Genomic DNA, 7,224 nt, shown 5'->3' on the forward strand with positions numbered 1-7,224 from the left:
TAAACACATTGATGGCAAAAGTCTCTTCCAACTCTAATATCACAGTTTCCTTTTCAAAGTTTGTTTTTCAATTAACACATGAAACATGTTTATCATGTACAACGTGATGTTTCCAAATGTGTGTATTCTAGCTTTCTAGTAATAGGTATAACCCTAGCAACTTAACATATATTTGTTGAATATTTTTCAGTGATAAAACAAGATGTCGTCATGATTCATACCGGAAGGTGCATGAAGGATGTGAGTGAATGCAACACAGGGCCCTTGGGTGCAGCGATGTTCTAACATCCAGGGCTCTTCCTTGCTGTGTGTATTAGTCTACTACAGTGTTGCTAACAGAATTCCCTGAGGCTGCATGACTTATAAAGAATAGAGGTTCATTTGGCTAATGATTCTGGTGACTGGAAAGTCCAAAGGAGTTGGACTTAGCATTGGGGCTGACTTCAGTCTGACCTCTGGTGCTTCATCAAAACATGGCCAACAGACACAGAGAGAATACTGGGTATGAACAAAGAGCAAGAACTGGGGTCAGCCATTTTCCCTTTTATTTATTGGGTCATCAGAAAATCTGTGACATATTTTTGCAAAGAACAGAAAAAATATACATCATGACTTTTCTGACCACCCAGTATAATACCCTGCTCTCATCAGAAATTACCCCCACCCGTGAGACTAAGAACTCACTCTGTCATGCTTATTCATGAGGGTGCCTCCATGATCCAAATACCACCCTCTAGGCCTCACTTCTTAAAGGTTTCATTATTTCCCAATACATTACACTGGGGAGCAAATTCTACAACACGAATCTTCATGGGGACACACCATTATCTAAACCTTAGCAGCATGCTTTTCCCACGTAGGGCCCACTGCAGAGCTTAGCAAAGGCAAGTGAAGGATCTCTTCTTAGCCTCTTACCCTCTCCATCATCACTCGCGTTGTCAATATCTGCAATTCCAACATATGGAAAAGTGCTGAGTGGTAAATGTGGGACATAGGAGTGTTGTTTCTGGCCATTAGGTCAGCATCCTCAACAGCAGGCCATGACACACTGGTGTTTTGTAATCCATTGTGAGGAGTGTCCTTACTGCTATAGGTAATTGAACACCTGTGGTTGCCAGGGATGGGAAGCTCCCTATTGTTATGGTTTGGGTAGTGGTTTGTCCTCCAAAGTTTCATGTTTTGGGATTTGATGTTGGGAGTTGGTGAGGCCTTGTGGGTGGTGATTGGTTCATCATGATTACATCATGAAGGCAGCAGTCTCACGAATAGATTAATGATGTCTTGCCAGATCCTGCAAGTTCTAGCTCTCATGAGAAAGGGTTAGTTTTACAAGGGCAGGCTGCTTTAAAAGTGAGAGCGAGCTGCCCATGGGTTCTTTTCTCTCTGTGTGTACCTACATCATCTGTGCTTCCATCAGCCAATCTGTAGGCCTAAGATTTTGGCCTTTCCAGTCACCAGAATTGTGAGTTTTGCAAGTAAACATCTGTTCCTTTATAAAATTCACCTAGTCTGAGATAGTTGTCTTAGCAATGCAGTAACAGACTAAGATATATACCTTGCAGGTCAGTTTATTTTATTTATTGGAAAGATCTTTATTATATGGGGGGGAGGTCTTCAAAAAGTTCATGGAAAATATGTATTATGAAAGAATTATGCATGGATTTCAATTTTTTGCACCAAAATAAACTCGTATTTTAATTTCATTTTCCATGATTTTTCTTTTGAAATTTCCTTGTAAATAATGAGCTGAAATCTATCCTCTTTTAAAGTCTGTTTCTTTATGTTAGTTATTTCTTGTAGATTAACCAAATAAAAATTTTCTTCCTTCTGCATATCAGGCCTCATACCATATCTGAGGGCAACTACTAGATGCCAATCAGTTCTCTCTTTTTAGGTTCATTCACCTCAGTTCTCTCAAATGTGTCTTATACATGTCATGTTTTCTAGACATTTGCCATCTTAGTTGCTATTTTGGAACATTCCTCCCCTCTCAAGCAGTCAATAGACCCTGAGTGTGCTGCCTGGAATTCAGCCCAATTCTGGCCAAGGAAGGTAGGATAGAATCATCTCCCTGTTTCTCAGTGCTCCTTTATAAAATCAGCATGCCAGAGATCTCTTCATTTAGCCTGTCAAGTGTGCCTTCCCACTTTCTTGGGGTACCGGTACCCTGATTGCCCAACAGAGAATTAGTTATTCTTCCTGTTTTGAGAAGTCTTGGTTTTCCCTGTCTCTCATACCCAGACATAGAACACAGTTTAGGCCATTCATACTCTGGATCCCAGAGTCTGGAGCTTTTGGGAGAGTGACCTAATAGAAAACAGTGGAGTAGAAAGTTCTAATGACCTCAGGCAGGAGAATAGAAGTCCTCCTCTTCCTGAGGTCTGGCTCTTCAATATCCAACTATCCACACCTTTCCAGAAAATTCATTTTCTCATTAGGTTAGAGTCCATTTCCGTTACTGACCATTAAGGAGCTTTAACTCAGATTACCCTGTCCTGCCCCAATCCCAACAGGAGATCACTGTGGGCCTGAGACTCTTAAATCTAGTTCATAGGTCTAATTCATAGGCCTCCTATTCTGCCTCCAAAATACAAAAACATGGCCTTCTAAATCATGGCTCTTTCTTCTTAGTTCACATCTATCTGTTTCCTGTTGCCTGCTTATTGGCCAACTTTCCATCAAGATCTTCAATCAAGTCACTACAAAAATGTTAAGCAGTTAATTATAGCTCAGATGTATTGGCTACTTACTATGTGCCATTCTTCCAGGCAAGGAAATCGGTGGTCACAGGATAACTGACTGGCCAATAAATGACAAAACTGAGGTCAAACCCAAGTCTGTCAGTTCTGAAGTCAGATAACTAAAAGAAAGAATTCCTGAATGATTCACAGCCCACAAAAGACACGAGGGAGAGGTTGCATCTTCAACTCTTCCTGAAGACCTTGGAGATGTGGGGGACCAATTGCAAAGGCCCAGCCTCCATGGGCAAATTAAGAGAGTAGTCCCCTAGAAATTGAGCCCACTGAGTATCAAGGTGGGGGAGAGGATGGCAGAAGTGATTTCTTTTCTTTTCCCTTTTTTTTTTTGGAAAAGGTTCCATTTAATACAAAAGATTTCCAGAGAGATGAAGACCTGGGTGAGGAAGACCCCTCTAACCTACACTTCACTTAAGATCCTACGTATTGGCATCCACGCACACCACACGCAGGCGTCGGCAACACATGGCACCCTCTTTCAGATTCAGAGGTGACAAGAAAGACGCCCTTGCCTTCTCACAGCACCTCCTCACCCCACTCCTCCCCATCCCCCTGCTTCACTCCAATAGGGACAGCTCTTAGGGCAGGGAATTAACATAAGGAACCCAACATGCTCAGGAAAAAAGACAAACATGGGGGAAAATGGAAATTATATTAAGGTAAATTTAGAAGTTGCTTTCGCTGGAGTCTTTCTCAACCTGATTTGGTAGTTTAAAATACTAATTTTATCACCTTGGTCATTGGAAGAAACTCCATGGATTCTCATCATTCGAAACAGCCTTTTATAGTCACAGCATCTAGATTGAGTATATTTCCTCTTCTTTTTAAACATACCACATTTCTTGGCAGAAATATCCAGCAGAAAGCACCAAAATTTTTATAATGAGGATAAAAATCAAAATTTCACACATCAGATTTTGCTTTTAGATGATTTCTTCCTGTTATATCTTTCCCAATTTTAACTTTATTTTAGCGGTGAACAGTTTAAAATTTGATTTCAACACTATTCAATCATTTTATAGGATATTGTTGCCAAAGGACATTTGCTCTGACATTAAAAGTTTCTAAATTGAAAGGACTTTGCCTACGCAATCGCTCAGGAGCCTGGCTGGGTTCAGGCACTTGTCACCTCCCACTCAAATTCCGAGGGTGAATTCAAGAATGGCCTTCCTGCCTTCTCTGTCTTGGTATAACTTGGTTTCTACGATTTTCCTTTTCTTCAGTTTCTTTCGTGCTTGCTTTCATGAGCAAGAGAGACAGAGACAGCATCTATAATAGGGTTTCAACACCATGATCCACCCACAGCCTCAGCCAGCCCAGATCATGGGCATGTGCAGGCCCTGTGTGCTGAGGAGGTCTCGGATACAAACCTAGAATCTTCCACGTGGGTCTGCCTCACGGGGCTTGGCCTTAACTGCTGCACTGTCGTCAGGCCTCAGCTTTTCCTTTTTAAAACTCTGTACTGAGCTCTCGACACCACTATAGTTTCTCATTGCCTTTAGGAGTGACGACCACGTTCGAAACAAAAATACCACAAGACTCACAGCAAGAGCCACATGAAGAGTCTCTACTTAACTCCCAAACCCGGCCAGGAGGCCCAAGTGGCCCTTGCCACTTTCAGCTGACTCACTGTGGTCCCTAAACCTTTCGCTTGTTTGCCCTGAAACAGCTTTCCCGTCTCTGCTCAGTGATTAATTCCATCACAAATGTGACCCAATTTGTTTGGCAAGATGTGAATTTTTTTTTTTTTTAAACTCGTGCTGCTTTTACTGGTCACGATTCTCTCTGAGGCATTTAGCGGCTCTCTCTCAGCACCCGTCTGGTCCTGCTGCGGAGCTGGATTGATAGCTTTCTCGCCAGCTGTTCCCTTCCAGCCCACCCTTCTCTCCCTGGCAAGGCCATATTCCATTTGCTTTTCTGCAGTGTTTTGATATCTCCAGAGTCTCTTTAAAATAGATAAACACTAATCTCCAAGGGAAGTTGCAGGGCAGCACCCACAGATGTGTGCTCAGTAATCCCGAGGCCGCTGGATGGGAAGAATAGCGAGAGTGGTCAGCGGCTTCCCTAGGCTTTTCATCTTCTACAAAGCACTTTGGACTCACATGCTCTCATTTCCTATTCATGATAACCCACAGTGCAGGTATAAGAGCTGCTTCCATTCTACACACAGAGAAACCAAGGCTCAAAGAGGTGAAGAATTCTCTACACAGTAAGTAACAGGCAGGGCCAGGATTTGAACGTTCTTCTTCTTCTTTTTCTTTAAGTTTATTGATTTCCTCAACCAGGCTCTCACACTGAGCTCCTCTTCCCAGTCCTGCAGCCAGCGTCGAGGTAGAATGAGAACTTTCCATATGGTCCCAGCATCACACAGCAGCACCCCTACTGCACCACCATGTCTGGGCCTGAACCTGTCCTTTTAAAAAAGGTGGTTAAGGTGCTAGATTCCCACATGGCTGACCCCAGTTCAAGTTCTGGACCACACAGCTTGAAAATCACACTGGGTACATGTACATACATGCCCAAAATCCTGAGAGGAGAACGGAGGAGAAGAGATTGCAGCATGGCCAAACCCCCTGGGGAAGTGATTTCTCAATTTTCTTCTCTGTCTCTTCTGTCTCTCGCTCTTTCTCTGGTGAGCACACATGCCCTATGGCAAAAATCTAAAAAAAAAAAAAAAAAAAACACCCCAAAACTGTTGAATATGGACCAACGGGTGTTGTGGTTAAGGTGCTAGACTCCCACATGACTGATTGTGGTTCAAGTCTCAGACCTAGCAGCTAGAAAACCACACTGGGCACATGTGTGTGCATGCCTAAAATTCCAAGAGAAGAATGGAGGAAAAAGGATTGCGGTGTGGCCATCCACCCCGAGGATGATTTCTCACTTCACCTCTGTTTCTTCCAGCAAGACCATGTACCTTATAACAAAATCCTTAAAAGAAAAAGGGGAAAAAAAAGAAGAAAAACCTGCTGAATAATTGACATTCATTAAAGCACACAGAGCCCCAGCAGGCATCAGTGTACTACTCTGCAGTTCTAGAAGCCACATGGCTGACCGTGGATTAAGCTCTCTAATCAACCCAAGACAGACTGGTGCACACACCCACAATCCTGACTGGCTGGAAGGCTTGGGGATAGGGACTGCCATATGACAAAATCCTTTCAAAAGTGTCTGTCTCTGTTTCTCCTGAAAGAAAGAAAAAAGAAATTCTCTTCTGTGAACCTAATGTTCATTAGGCATGTGTAATTTAACAACTGGAAACTGTGCAACTGGAGGCCTTCATTTTAAGAGGGGGAAAGAAAAAACAAAAACCCATATCATAATAATAGTACTAATGAAAGCCTATTTTATGACTTCCAAGGATTTGAGGGTGAATGAAACTTGCTGAGTCACTGGAGAGCATTCCTATCAGGCTTCTGCTAATGAAAGGTTATATAATAATTAACCTTACCTGTTTACCTGTCCAGTTTTCTGCTAAACTCTTTGCTCACTCTCACAGGTTAACAGGCTCCTCTTGAATCTTGTTTATATGCAGTGGCTGCTGGCAGGCATTTAACAGCTGCTTCTTGGGGACTGGACAGGAAACCAGCCCTGATGTGTATTCTTCCCAGACTTCAGCAAGTCACTGAAGGTGGGTTTGGGAGCCTGCCTCTAACCGGCTCCTTCCCATTTCCAACCTAGAATCATCACTTTAATTGACGTTAGCACCCCACTGACTCACGGGCAGTGCAGAGAAGGGTGCGAGAGGCTGGCCACTGCCTGGCTGGACAGTGATCTCAAGGGCAGGTGATCTGTGAGTGGCCCTGTCCCCTCTGCCTGCTCTCCCACTTTTCTCCCTCCGTAAAACATATCATTATACAGGCAGGAGTCTGTGGGGGATTGGATGATGGCTCAGCAGTGATGCAATGCTTCGTGAGGCTGATCCATGTGGGAAAGTCCCAGGTTCAGGTCCCAAGACCTCCCTGAGTACACTGGTCATGCACGTGCCCATGTTCTGGGGCTGACTGAGGCTGCGGCAGATTGTGGTATTCAGATCCCCTTGGAGGAGAGAAGGGTCTATCTCTTTGTCTCTCTAGCTCACGGGGGGGAAAAAAAAAACTAAATTAAAAAAAAAAAAAAAAGAGTTTGCAAGGAAGCAAGGAACTCCTCTTCCAGGCTAGACTCTCCAACTAAATCTTTCAAGTCATTTTGAAATTTAGAATAAACATAAAATAATCTGAAATGAATTCCCCACAAGTCCCCAATCCAGAGAGTCTAAGTTACCACATTTCTTTCCTTGCCTTAGTACATAGCTGGTCTTTAAGAGTTGGTAGAACATCTTAAACATCCAGCTTGCTTTCTTATTTTGCTTTCTTTTGCTTTTTAGAAGATTAATTGCAGAAAAGCCCAAGAATGCACTCATTTCCTGCTCCCGGATGACAACCTCACAGAGAGGAAAGGAATAGCAGGAAGAGGCTCCCCCTGAAAA

At 43.2% G+C, this 7,224-nt stretch overlaps 1 protein-coding gene across 1 annotated transcript in view; it reads right to left on the bottom strand.

Moving 5' to 3' along the window:
* Positions 1 to 7,224, bottom strand: part of KATNAL1 (katanin catalytic subunit A1 like 1) — a 235,958-nt gene that overhangs the window by 213,504 nt on the left and 15,230 nt on the right. The gene's annotated exons all lie outside the window — the stretch shown is intronic.

The sequence above is a fragment of the Tupaia chinensis genome, unplaced genomic scaffold (genome assembly GCF_000334495.1).
Source record: "Tupaia chinensis unplaced genomic scaffold, TupChi_1.0 Scaffold000597_1, whole genome shotgun sequence".
NCBI classification, from domain to species: domain Eukaryota; kingdom Metazoa; phylum Chordata; class Mammalia; order Scandentia; family Tupaiidae; genus Tupaia; species Tupaia belangeri.